Source organism: Balaenoptera physalus, assembly GCF_965194825.1.
Source record: "Balaenoptera physalus genome assembly, chromosome: X".
Classification (NCBI taxonomy): domain Eukaryota; kingdom Metazoa; phylum Chordata; class Mammalia; order Artiodactyla; family Balaenopteridae; genus Balaenoptera; species Balaenoptera physalus.
This window is the reverse complement of record NC_138903.1, coordinates 81,329,025-81,344,417: the sequence shown is the minus strand read 5'-3', so window position 1 is coordinate 81,344,417 and position 15,393 is coordinate 81,329,025. Positions and strand designations below refer to the sequence as shown.

The following is a 15,393-nucleotide window of genomic DNA, read 5'->3' as shown; positions in this document are numbered from 1 at the left end:
ACTTTGCTCTATCATTTAGCATAATGTTCTCCTTCAGTTACATAGATAAGAAAGTAACTTCTATGCTGAAAATTAATTATAATACTTTGGAAATCATAAAAAGCATTATTACTTCATAAAATCTCTATCAAAGGTGCTAATACTTTTTTATGTGCTAATACTTTTCCACTTATGACTCCTAAGGTTTAAGAAACTGTTCAAATTGCATTTATTGTTTAAACATTTGTGAAGTATTCTCTCATCTGGAAATGCTCATCGTTTGAAGGTTTGGGAAAGTGTTCAAAACACCCTGACTTGTCCTTGGAGTTACTAAAAATAACAAAATCTGCTCCTACCACACTAGGCTGTGCAAGGGTGGGCTAAAGCAGTAGTTCTCTGCTAAGGAAATTCCAACCCCCTCCCCCACACAGGGGATATTTAGCAAACTCTGGAAATATTTTTGGTTGTCACATCTAAGCAGGAGGGTGCCACAGGGACTTAGTGGGTAGAGGCCAGGTATACTAATAAACTTCCTACAATGCACAGGACAGCCCCCGTCCTGTTCTACCCCATCTCACAAGAAGGAATTATCCAGCTCCAAACGTCAATAGTGCCAAGGTCAAGAAACCCTGGGCCAACACACTGAGAATTATGATCCTAAAAGGAAAAGACTAAATTGTATCCAAATGCAAAGCTTTACTCTGAAATCAGTATAACTACAATTATACTTGTACGATCCAGCAAATAAATTATCAGAAGAGCCTCAGAAATATAAATGCAAAGAAACAAATCACATCTGTGCATTAGAATCATTTGTACAAACATCACTTTTCTATGGCAGTAAACCGACTATAAACATACTTTCATATAGACTATCTTATCTTGTGGTTAATTGTACTTTTAAAAACTCTGAGATCACCAATAAGTAATACCTAATTTTATGAAAATATAAATGGTTTAAATGTTTCTAGGAGGAGAAGCTTTTGACTTTATTTGTATGCTAGGCCAAAATAGCAGCAAACTAATTTCTATTTTTGACCAATGGAAGTACTATTTAAAACTTCCAAGGTTTACACAGTAGCTTGAAATTATAGGTGGTAAAATCAACACACATTTAAAATGTAATACTTGAAATTAAGTGAATCCAACTAGTGTCTAATGATCAGATCATCTGATACAGAACTGGAGAAATTTGATCTTTGGTTACCAACTAAAATTTTAAAATCAAGTTTTGATTCAGGTTCCAAGACACATTCTTATTCAATAAGAGCTAAAGCTATAGATGACAAAGACAAACTGAACATTATGGGAAATATTATATATACATAGAAAACATTATTCTATTTATCTGATATGAATAAATGTCCAACTCTTTATTTTACATTTGTTAATTTAAACATGTTATTTTTTAATTATGTTAAACAATAATTGTTTATTATTTTAAAAATAAAAATGGTGAATATATTTGATCTGTGACAATATCATATGAAAAAACACAGTGGTTTAAATATCTAGGGTTTTGTAGATATTTTCATAATACTATAATTCTTAGAGTTTCACGCATTGCTTACTGATTTATTGATGTACAGTCAGTAAACATATGTTTATGACAAAATATAAGAAATTTTCCACAGCTCACTACATATCTTAATTAATTTGTATTATATTGAGAAATAATGGATAACCCAGTGGACAGTACAGGAAAAAAACAAAAGCATGACGGCAGAATTATCACTATTTTCACTCTACCAGAAAGCTGCTCTACTTAAATCCCTTACTTATTATAACAATGCCTTTCCCTTATTCTACTAAAAGAGCTGTCATAGATGGCAAAACATATGACAATTCTTGACAGTTAAGGGTTATAAAATAAATGCTTCAAAGTATAAAGTTAGTAGAAAGGAATTTTTAGTTTCGCTCTCTTTTGAATTGGGATATTTTGGGGGTTTTACCTCCTTTTTTAATACCTACATTAAATAAAGTTTACCAAATAAGGTGATAAATAAGCAAGGGTATTTTCAGTCCTCGTGCAGTTACAAGTCAGTTTAAAAGGGTGGGATGAGGGGGACAAAAAGAGGTACAAGTTTAACCATAATAGGAAAATACTGTGTATTTGGAAATTCACGTCTTGATACGATTTTTAGAATAGAATGTTATCAAAATCAAGTTCTAAACTATAATGTCCACAAATACATTCTGTAGCATTAATAAGTTACTTTGATTAAAGGATGATAATTGGGCAATGTGGTAAAGGAAAATTATTTTTTTATCTTAACTAAGAATTAATGTAAAGGTTTTATATGCCAAAGCCAGTATAATATTACATTTCCCCTCTGGGAAAAAAAAAAATCTACCAAAAAATCTTCAAAGTGAATGAAGCTACATCAAAATAAATTGTTAAAAGAGGAATCTCTTTATCAATGATGCCCAGTACATTGAGGTTTGTGATACCTAGAAAGTCCAATTTGAAATTCCCTTTAAAAATCCCTACTATTCTAAATAAGCACACCAATTTGCTTTGACTATCCTCTTAGAAGAGGGAAGATGCTGCTCCTTGTAAAATATTCTATATATAATAAAAACCAAGGACAAAGCCGCTACAACACTGATCAGAACTAGAGGGGATTTTAGTAATAACAGGAAAAAACGTCTAATGGAGATGTGAGTTTATCCAATCCCATGAATAATTCTGGAATTTAAAGAATTTTTCTGGGAGCCTTTTTTTTTTAATTGAAGTATAGTTGATTTACAATATTGCATTAGTTTTAGCTGTACAGTCTGGGAGTCTTGACATACATTTGCTGAAGTAGAAAATTTCTAGGAAATATTTTTAAAGTATTTTGGAGAAAAAAGGTAATGGGAAAAGATATGATTCACTTAAATCTGATTATTAACTATAGAATAACAAAGTATTGACGACAGTTTAGAATGAATAATTTATATAGAATTATGATCAATTACTTTCACGCACATAATAGCAAGGACAAGAAGCCTGAATATTAAAGCAATGCTCAAATTATGTTTTGATTATCAAACTATAATTTAATGTAATCACAATTTCTCAAAAATTTGATAACCTTGGGATATACATTTTTGAAGTATAGCAAAACCCTATCAATGATAGTAGACTGGTAAACATTTAATAAATACTGGTTTTAACTTCTGAAAAAGACATTCTTCTCTGATCAAAATCATTTGTGGGAGGAGGTATGGGGATATATGTGTACATATAGCTGATTCACTTTGTTATACAGCAGCAACTAACACAACATTGTAAAGCAATTATACTCCAATAAAGATGTTAAAAATAAATAAATAAATAAAATAAAAGCAGGTACTAAAAAAAATCGTTTGTTATTTGGTAAACTGCCAAGAGGTGGAAGAAAAACAATTAATATAAAGTTAAGGAATCTAATAATAAGCAATTTGCATTTTAAAACATCATTACTCTAAAATCAAATGTATACTATTAAACCATTGGATTATTAAACTAACTGAACTCTATACCACATTTTGTATTTAACTTGATTTTTATTATCACCAGAATTATTTAGGTTTGTAGTGATTGCTATTAACTCTATTACCTAGATACTTGAATCTAATTCAATTATTTTTATTAGGGACTATACTAAAATATTCAAGCTATCTCTAAGAATTAAAGGCAAGTTTCAAAATAAACATACTTGAAATGTGTTTACTAATTCATTGAATCGCTTTGCTTTTCATGAATAATGTCATATAAAAGAACAGTAATCCTGATACGCGCAATTGACTTTTAAAATAGAATTCTGCATCATATCTGGTTCTATGAGTCAAGGCATATAGGATATTTAGGAGGTGAAATTTAAATTTATCTTTAGAAAAATGATTAGCTCAACTAGAATAGGATATGGACACTCTTAAGTCACCATCAGAATACACCTGATATATACGTATAATATGTAATATATAATATACAATATATAATATATAATATATATCTCCTGATGGTGACTTAAGTGCCCATATTTATCTATCTAAAAAAATATATATATATATTTAGTATGTATGTAAAAAAATTTTCAAAACCCTGAGTGAAGTCCAGGCAAATCCATGAAGAAAACCAAAACATATGATGCAAAGATAATTAAATGATTATTGGTGACATCATGTTTTTTAATGTTGGTGAATGGAGAAACAACAACAGAGTACAATTTGATACTGCATCCAAGTATCCATTATTCTCAAATCAGTATAATGAAGGAAAATATAAACTGTTCTTTTAAAAGTATTTATGAAGAATATGTCCATGCAGATAAAATCACTATTCTTCTCTTACAAAAACCACTCAAGGCTCTTATCTACAATCTAATTTTTAGTTTGAAAAGATGTGCAAGAGGTTCTCTAACTCATCAACTGTTTAGGCTATACTCAAATGGTCTCTAGATAAATAGGTACTCAGGGAAAACGGTGTAGAAAAGGAGAAATGGGGTAACACATTTAAATTCTTAAAACCTTAATTGTTTAGAACCTTGGCCAGAGGCTAATCCCTCCTAATTTTTGTGAGCCAAAGCTTGGAAGCAAAGGACAGATAGCCTTCATATATTTAAATAATGATTAAGGAAATCATATGTCCAAAATAAAAGAATTTTTAATGAAATTACATCTGCTTTCCATGCCATTCTCTTGCCTGTTTAGCTTTAGTGAACACTACATGAGATGAACAATGCCAGCTCAGAAAAGGATTCACCCTACGTAAATTTGATGATAGCATGTCTGCTGCCAGATAATTCTTCACAAGCCAATCTTTTGCCAGTTGAGCTAACTCAGAATTGTTCACCTGAGAATTGTTCAGCTAAAATAAATGGAGAGTCCAGTTTGAGTTTGTGCAAGTAATGTTTTACTTCATTGATGTTATGCAGGAAGTGGCAGCTCTCTGGCTCAAGGTAGTTCAGACCTTTAGGAAGAATAGGAAACAACATAAAATGGCAAAGAAGAAACTAGATGTTTTGGGTTTTATGTATTGTGACCATATATTCTTGTGTCCCTGTTTAATTATTAAGAGGTGCCCTTTCACTTTTAAACTTGTCCTTATTTGGAGGATAAATTATGTGGTTAGCCTCATTTTATACAATGAAAGTAAATAACAGAAAACCAGGTGAGGATAAAATAGAGGTTAAAAAATATATACACAAAGATATGTATAAGGCACCCAAAGATAATTATCTTTTTAATCTACAAATTGAATCTGAACTCTACAGGTCAAACCGTTTGTCCACTGTGTCTGTGGAAATCATTTGAGAAAGCAACACTTAAAGTAACTACAAATATTGCCTAAGTAATAATCAAAATAAGCTGTTATCTTTTAAAGCAACTATGGATAACTGCAACTAGGACAGCAAATCCAGTTATTTGTGAAACAAATTGCTAATGTGTGAAATCACAGAGTTATGCGGTCAGTTATGTGTGGGGAAAAAAAATCTTCCAATATCATAGTAACACAAAATACAAAAGCTGTTGTCAGTAAAAAGAATTGTGGATAACTCATTGTGGCAATGCACTGCAAATATGGGTGAATCAACTATCACTAACCCATTGGAGCAATCAAGTTTAAGAAAGCTTAACAGTTGCGGCAGATGAAACAATTGTCAGTAAACTGTGTAGCACACCATGAAAATACTTTGCAATAACTCTTGAGGTTACCTAAAACAATAGCTTATGTTTACTTATGGCTGAATCTAATTAATACATTATGCCTTAAAATGGGGAAAAAATACAAAAATAATTGCTTCACCAAATTCCACAGTTGTCTCGTAATATCAGGGAGCTATTTGGTAAAATGCTATTTTTACATTAATCAATACTCAAATAAGGCCAGCCACTAGATTGTAGGGTATGTAGAAGATTATCTCAGACAGGAGTCAATTTTTTGCCTCAAACCTTTAACAGTCTAGATTACAGAAGACCAGACATAGTTAAAATGAGATTACTATTTACAAAATATCAAATAAAACAAGTGGAGAAAAATTTTAAGTTACTTTAAACTACTTAAATTTGCCATGGTATGATTATATTTGTGTAGAATATACAGCTCAAGAAGTCATGTCTATTACATAAATAACAAAAAATCAGATTTCTAAGAGTTAAAGGGATTAAAATGTCAGTTTTATTAATCTAGCTATTTTGCATGTAAACTGGTTTTCTATGTGAGACCTCTAGCTTTATAAAAATCCATTCGTTTTACCAATTAGGTATTTGATCTAAACCATCATTTGAAAGACTAAAGCAAAACTCGAGGCAGCTAAATATGCCTGAAAACTCAAGACGGGTTTTCTGGAGAAAATAGATTTCAGAGAAATGTCTAGAATCCTAAAAGCTACAGATGGATAAGCTAGTTCAGCCTATATAGAAGCCAGCCAACAATGTTTCAACTCAGTGCCATATATATATACCATCCCCAATGAGGAAATTTTCACTCTTCCAGTCCCATGAGTACTTCTAGTTAAAGATACATTCCCACACCATTACAATGGCTTCCAAAGGCTTAAATATGATAGGATGGTCATCACTACTTCTTCGACTTAGAAAGTTCTAGACTGGTTTTGGAATCTAGGATAATGAGGTATTTGAAGGGGTGATATGGTTTTGAAGAAAATGCTATGGCTACCTGTAGCTGATCCTTTAGGAATCACTTTCCTCAGAGTAAAATTAAAAGCTTTGAAGGCCTCCTGAAACTCACGAAATCTGTTAAATATTTAAGTCCTCAAAGAAAAAGCAGTGTGACACCACTAAATGAAGTCAAGAATATAATAATCAAAATCAGAATTTTATAGTTCTTTTGTGTATTCAACCAACCTAAGTAGCCTTCATTTCATATTTACTTATGGAAGGGAGTTGAATATCTAAGTTAATCGAATATTCATTACTTTGTATAATCTAAACACGATTATATTTTCCTACTTTTTGATAGCTATATGCACTCTCATATTCATCCATACAATCATTCAGTGACTTCAATAATGCACTATGTTCAACTAAAAGTAATCTATAAAGTTCTACACTTCTTTATTTATAATCCATTAAATTTTTTTTATTTGTTCATCCCTGGATTGTTTAGAGCATCACTTTGTTCTTCTGTTAACTATTTACTTCATTATTCTCCTTACTGACAGCAAAACTCTTCTTGTCCCTGACTAAGCTACTTTAAATGGATGCTTCTAAGCAAACTCTTGTGCTCAGTGAATATAAGGGCCCCCTCCTAAACCAGGAAAACATACTAGTATCCATGAAAGTGTAGTTCTAGCAAATATCCTGATGCAAAAATGACTTTTAAAGCCTATTTAATTTAGAATGATTAAAAATTTAAAAATTCAAATTTGTTATTACATATCTCTCCTACAGAATCCACTGGAGAAAGACAATTTTGACTGACTTACAAGAAAAGAAATAGGAAAATAGAAAAGAGTTTTCAGTGTGAAAAAGAAAAGACAAGATAGGACATCTAATTTTTTTAAATGACATATGAATGAGATGTAAATAAAGCAATTCCAGATGGTAGAAGCTGTATATGAGAAAGTATTCACATTAGCAATATCATAGTCATATGGAGGGCCAGGAGGAGGGAAAGACAAATGAGGAGAAGGAAACATTTGATTCAAGAGACAAGTTAAAGAAGGTAAATGGAAGTTTGTTTGTTTTAAATTGAACTAAGTCAAGAAATAAATGTGGAGCCAGTGGCACTGATTGAGAAAGAGAATAATGCTGTCATATTTTCCTTTGTATACATATATAAAATATGTGTGAAAAGATTAGGTTGTAAAATAAGTTTTTAAAGAGTTTAGAGCATAATTTTAGAAAAATTGGGGGAGACTACAATCTTAAACCATAGAGCAAAACCAGTAACTACTGTTTATAAAACACTTTTCTTCAAGGCACTCAGCAAATTTTATGTATTTTTCTTATTTCATTAATTTTTATAATATCCCTACCTGTTAGATAAAGATAATTTTATTTTCGCCATTATATAGAAGAGGAATTGGAGGCATAGACAACAAGTTTGAGAATTAAGATAATAGAAAGACTCATGTAATTACCACCACTAGCACAGGAATTAACATTTTCATCAAAAAGATTTTATTTCCAGTCTCGAAATTGTTTTGCAGATAAATGTTGGCAGAAAGTATCACTGCCATAATTGCAGACCTAGTAAAAAATAAAATATCATGAATTAATGAGAGTGCTGGGTGAAAAATCTACTGAAAGTAGATTGGGAAATTTTAACTTGTCTGAAACTGTGAACACAAAAATAATTCCATGTTCTTAATGTCAGAATGACCAATTCAAGATAAAATGTTCTTTTAATGTAATAAATGTTTTCTTCCTTACTATCATTAGTGTAGAAATATATTCCCCATAATGCCTGTTATTAAGCTCCCTGGGGACAGTGACTATTTTTCAAATGTATTTTTATCCCTCAAGACTTTGTACGCTGGGCACTCATTAAGTATATGTTAAATTTAGATGACTAGAATTAGACTAAGATGTTAGTTGGTAGTCAGTTACTGTTACAACTAAGAAAATACTTAGTAGAACAGCTTTCCATTCTTTAGAGTTTTACTTCATTCTATTGGAGAAGCTTAAAATAATGGACTTCTATATTTAAAATAAGCAAAAGAATAAGATATGTTAATAAGAATATCCTCCATAAAATAAAATTCCTGGTTAAGTGAGATCTCAAGGACAAATGTAAATTAGGTGAGATAACCTAAAACTTCATTTTACGCATTCAACTTTTAAAACTCCTTGTTTTGTTGAATGAAACAAAGTTTAAAAGTAGTTTTTTCAAGAGGTCTTTTATTTCTATTTCCTATTCTATAACCTTGTATTACTTTTCTTAGTTTACCTGCAAGTTTACAGACATCTACATGCAGCAATTAAAAAATAAACATTCTTTCACTGTGTTAAAAAAAAGCAATAGGTTTCTTATGACTGATCATCTAGAATTACATTTCACAGCAAATGAAAAATATATGGACAGCTATAGTTTTATTGTTTTAGTTGCTAAAAGACACATTTCTGTGTGCATGAATGTGGATATTATATTTTGATGCACTGAGCTGTCTAGTAATGAATATTTAATCTTTTACAAAGAACAAAAACCATTATCACATAATTGTAGAATAATATTGGTGGAGATATATTAATTTCTGCAAGCAAAAGACAAATGTATAAAGAACACTTCAAAAATAGTTATTTAAGCTCTGTGTTTTAAAATTAAATTGAACTTAATACTTTCCTTCTTCTGGTACCTTCTATGTGCATTCAGAAACTAAAAGACACTTCAACAAAGATATACTAAAATTTAATTTGTGGTCAAAGCAATTTATTTTCTCATTATGCTATCGAATTATTCACACTTTTTTATTGATTTATGAAGATGACTAAACTGATAAATGCAAAGGGAGAATACTAATTTCTTTGGTATTTGATTTTGAAGTGAGAACTATTTTTCATATGCACCTTATATTTTTTGATAAAGAATAATTTCTTCAAAATTGGTCCAAATTCACATAAAAGTGTAAAGCATAAAACTTGGTAAAAGCATAAAGCTGCTTAAATTATTTTATTGATTGAATTAAGTCAAAATCAGAAATTTCCCCCCGAATGACCTTATTGCTTTTATCATCACTTCTGAACAAGATGTTATCACCTCTGGTACAAAAGCTTTACCAATCCATCATTTTTTTTGGTCTAACATTGAATTCAGTTCACTAAGAGTGTTGTTATACAGTCAGTATAAAGTTGTATAGATCAAAAAAATAATTTATGCTGAACTAACTACACACATTGGAATGTTTATTATCTCAGATTATTAACATCGATCAGAATTATGGGAGCCAAGTAGATCTGTATAACCAAACCTCATGTTTTCATTAAAGAGTTCTATAATTTTGTCTTGTAATTAAATATATATTTAATAGATTTTAAGTCTTTCCCTTTGGCAGGCACAAAATTAAACATCAAATTGGTTTTTATTTAGATACAGTGAACAATAGAATAACAGATCAATAAACCTGTGCCTAATAATAATCCATGTAAAATTTAGCAATATTTCTTATAGCTAGTTGCTATTATCAGGTCAAAGGGCAGAATGTGAGTAAATTAATCAAAGTTGGGGAGATACATTTGCTCTTCAGAATCTTAGTTTATAAATTCTAGAATTGAGCTATCTAAAATGTCCTACATATACGTGTTTCATGTGGGACTATTAATAACACGTGTATTTAATGAAAGGCGTTAGTGGACTATATTAACCAGGACTCTGATAATAGCAATGAAGTCAAAAGTTACTTAATCCTATTAGTGTCACATTCTCATTGTAATAAGACCTGACAACATTAATAAAGAACCATTTATGAAGAGAATGAGTTTTATGTTGTCATTTTTCCCCACTGGAGGTGCACTTTTATAATAACCCCTAGCTTTCAGGGACCTAACAGTCATTAGCATTTGACTGTCATCTCTTTTACTTTTTAGCACAGATCAAAAATGTTAATCTGCACATCATAGAATTCAGAGAATATAAAATCAAGTTATCTTAAAGCTGAAAGGGTGAACTTCCAAATAAAACTTCATTTTATAGTTGAAAACTGAGGAAATCACTATATTCAAACTCTTCTGAATATCTTTAGAGGCAACTTTGCTTTCTAAAGCAGTTAAATACATTGTTTGTTATAGAATATTATGTATATTATAGCATATTATAACATTGTTTGTTATAGCATATTATGTCTGCAATGGCATTAATGAATTTTACTCACTCCTCCTGATACTACACACTACTTTGATCTATGGATACATATGATAAAGAAATATTAATTCCTTCAGAATAATAAAGTTTGCTTGCTCTTTAGCTCCACAATATATTATTTGATGTCTCATTCTTGGCAAGTGTATTCAAGGTTACTAAATCTAATGGTAGATAGAATTTTCACAATTTGGATTTTCTAATCCCAGATTTCAAAGCAAATCTAAGTCTAACCTTAGTTTCATAAATCCAAACTCTTGACCAACAGGCAAGATGTTTAGTTCTTATTTAGTTTTTAAAGTAAAAACCAAATATATGTTATTTTAAACAAAATAGAAACAAGGGCCCACACTTTGATTATGTGAAAAGACTCTGCCCAAGATTAATTTTTTTTGAGGTGGATGTAAACGATGAGGATGCTTTATGAGATGGGCAAAAATGTGTGAGGGCTTTGAGTCGGGTCACGAATCTGAGAAAAATTTGATCTTCATGCTCCGTCAGCACAGTCAACCTTTGAAACATCGTCATGCCTGCCTCAAGGGGACCAATCAACACACTGCCACTGGGCTAGTATAGAAACATTATTGCTGATATATGTGAGGGAAGCTGAAAATCTGAAGCAGAAAATGAAGACATATGCAACATCATTACACAAACTAATTTCCCCTGAGTTCCAACCATGGGAAGAAGTAGATCCCAGTGGTTTACATCCATATCCTGAGTCAGATTGGGTGCTTGAAGTATATTTCTATTTGTGAATGTACTAGCTTCCCTGACAACAGACTTAGAATATGAAAAAAAGCTTTATAAGTAACAGGCCATCAGAATAATAAGGTGGAAGTTAGAAAGACATTGTAACTTTCTACTCCTGGATGACAGCTCTGTCAAATACTATTAGGGCTCAGTGGTATATATTTATTAGATAGATGACACATAGATGCAGATAATTATATATATAGTATACAATATGTATGTATGTATAGTGTACATGTAGTATATACTATATACCATGTATAACATATATTTTAAAATATATTATTTAATAACATTTAAAAATGATATATTTATAATAAATATAAAATAATATTTATAATATATAAAAATGGCATATATATACACATATACATATATGTGTGTATATATAGATATATATAGTTATAGGTCTCTAGCATAGCTAGTCCAAATTAAGGGAAATTTTATCAGACTATCGTGGGGAATTCTCATTATACCATGTCTTTACTTGAGACAGGGAAAAGGGAAGATTTCACTTCTGGATATTTTTTTAAGTGGCAATTCACATCAAAAACTTTTATAGATGAAGCTTTTTTTTCTTTAGAGTAACCTAATCTCTCAAAAATTTGAAAATTAACCTTGCCAAGATCATGTGGATAAGTTTTATTTTACCATAATTTTCTTTGTACTAAGCAGAATCACTTGGTAATCATGTTATTCATTCATTCCTCACTTTCTTTTCACTTTGTCTTTTTTCATTTTCTTCTTTTTTTCTTCTTCTTCCTTCCTGTTAAACTTGCTGTGATCCCCACCCTCAAGGTTATCTATCTGTCTCTTTCTGTCAATCAAATCTAAGAGTCAGAAGACCTTATTCTGGTTCCCAATTTACTAGTCATATGATCATAAACAAAATAAATGATTACCCTGAAATGCAATATCCAAATATTTAAAATGTGTAATAATAATGCTTTCCTTGTTTATGCCAAAGCACACCTAATATCATAAAATGCATAAATGAAATTAAAATATTTATATATTAATTTTTTGAAGATCAATATTGTAAGTTTTGTCTTATGCTACTTTTATTAAATACATTTTGATACATTTAGCAAATACCTTTATTTTCAGTTAATTATCTTGTTAATTAACATAGATTTGTTAATAGCAAGACACTTTCATGTGTAAATTGACCTAATTTTTCCTAGAATTTTTCTCTATATCTCCCCCTTCTCTCCCTTCATTATCTGAACTTTTCATATAAATTTTATATTTCCTTAGTTAAGATAAACTGTGATTTTGCTAGTCTTGTCTACTCAACAAAAATAGAACAAGTTAATATTAATTAAATTCTCAACCTATTCTGCAGGACAGATCTTTTAAAATAAATTAGTGTGGTTGGCCTACTTACTTTCAAATTATAACGCTTATTAAAGTTTATGGATGAATCATAACATGTTTCTTTTTTTTCTTTTTATTTAACCTCCCTATCCCCCCTCCCCCAGCATACATACCACTTTCATGACAGGACCTTTTTGTAAGTCAAAGTGCACTCAGTTAACCCATGAGATGGCCCTCTGCAAGCCCAGGGCTATGCTTTGTGTTCCATAATTATTATTTTTAACAAGCAGTCAGGACAGTATTTGCCCATTGGGCCATACAAATGCCCCAGTACTTAGGTACATCACTTTAGGCTTATCACACATTCTAAAACAGAATGAAATTGTAGAGCATGTCTATTTCTAAGACTCATCTAAGAACCTCTAGTGAGCCTGTCTTTATGTCACTTGCTGATAATCTTTCAAAGAAATTCAAATGAAAATAGATTTTAATAAACCTAAACTATGCCAGTGGGTTTATTTGTTTGTTGTTTTTTTTTTAATTTGAATTTGTTAAGCAGCTTTCAAAACAAATCAGAAATTTCTTGGAAGTTCATTAAGCTGCCCTGAGGGAGACATGACAAAATTATTCTTTCAGTAAAGCACTGCATTTCAAAATAACACATTTGTCAGGATAGTTGGGTGGAGAGACCCTATTACTAATTCCTGATTTAAATTTAATAAGGTCCCATTTTGATTTGAATCTGTCAATTTTTATTTTCCAAATAAACTGCTTTTCTTCGTTTAGGCTGTGCTCTCCAAAATAGTAGCCGCTTACCACAGGTGGCTAAAATTAAGATTAATTAAAATTAAAAATTCAATTCCTTGGTAACAGTAACCACATTTCAAGTACTCAATAGCCACATGTGGCCAGTAGCTACCATATTGGATACCACAGATAATAGAACTTCCATCATCGCTGCTGGACAGTGTAACTGTCCAGTCATCTACTGGACAGTGCAACTTTAGATATAGTATCCACTCTGCTATGCAACTTACTGTTTAAAGTAATAAGCCTCACATTTCTATAAACAGTCAAATGTTTCAATGCATCTCGAAAAATCTTCTATGCAGGTGTATCTTCCCTCTACTTAGTGCTTATTCTTCCCAATTCTGCCCCTGTGAAGTTTATATCATCATCCTCATATTATGACTGGAGAAACTAAAGGTAAGAAAGATTAAGCTGGAGGTGGCTTGTCTAGTCGGTGGTAAGCACAAAATTGTGATCTATATCTTTCTGACTCCTGCATATTTTTGCATTTCATCAGATAAGGAGACACCATTGCAAGGACCTTACTTAGAAATGCTTATTTATAAATCATCCATCTTTTTTCAGTTTTTACTTCTTATATTCACATACAAATCTGTATTTCACTTGAAATCACTCAAAAGATCTCTAGAGTTAGACTTCTGAATGTATTTATAAACACATAACATATCAGCATCATCTGAGCAGTTTTCCAATATTACACATCCTCCGTGCTAAAACCTTCAGATGATATTCATCAAAATATCTTATTTATGTGTTCTTTGAATAATTTTAACATTGGTCATTATGATAATCATAATCTGGTAGTGAATAGTCAGAAAATGTTTATAAAACTTTGAAAATTGCTTGACCATATCTATATTATACCTGCACATTTGTTCTTTTACACATTCGCCAAGATCATTCAAGTGCATTGTACTATATCACATACCCCAATCTGAGTTTTCTACTACTATATATACCATATAGCCAATTAAAAATATTCACCCATTCACTTGATAAATGCAGCCTCTCTGCACATATTTCAAAGAATACCAAATATTCCATCTATTCTTCCCTCTGCATTTCCCACCCCAAGACCCAAATCAAACCAAAATAGGTCCTTTAGGTTAACTGAAACTCTTTGACTGAAAAATTGACTTACCCTTTACTGCAAATTAATGTTCTGTGTTTTCAAAGAATTGGAACAAAATGAAAATATTTAACATTAACAAGGCATATCTAAAATTTAATCTCATTTTGTGACTCAAGAGATGCTTAAAGATCTTGCCTTGACTTGAAATCAGCATGAAAAATATTTATTACTACTATATCCGTGTAGAAATGCTAGTAATACAAATGTTCTATTCACCCCTAAAATAAATTTATTTGGCTTCTTTTCAAAGGACAAGATAAAGCTTTCTGTCTAAAATAATCACTTAGAAAACCTGATAGGTTTGTGGATTCATTCTTGATGTTTAGATTTGCTTGTTTAGGCCAAGTTTGAGGCAAAGTCATGACTAGACAGATTAAAAGTAAGATATTGTGTAGGTTATTGATTTGTAAGCAGCAAGGCTGAACTCCTTGTCTGACTGCTATAATAGATTGTTAGTGGAAATACAAACAACTGCTTGAAAATGAATATACATAAAATGAAGATTCATAAACTCCATGCAATTGCAAAAATTGCATTGATAAATTTTCTCTGCTATGCTTTGCTTAAACTTTGTAAAATTGTGGTGATGGCTTACTCAAAATTTGAAGTACACTAA

General features: G+C 30.9%; 1 protein-coding gene across 4 annotated transcripts in view; it reads right to left on the bottom strand.

Moving 5' to 3' along the window:
* The window catches only part of LOC309653022 (protocadherin-11 X-linked-like), a 548,071-nt gene that overhangs the window by 487,941 nt on the left and 44,737 nt on the right, over positions 1-15,393 (bottom strand). The gene's annotated exons all lie outside the window — the stretch shown is intronic.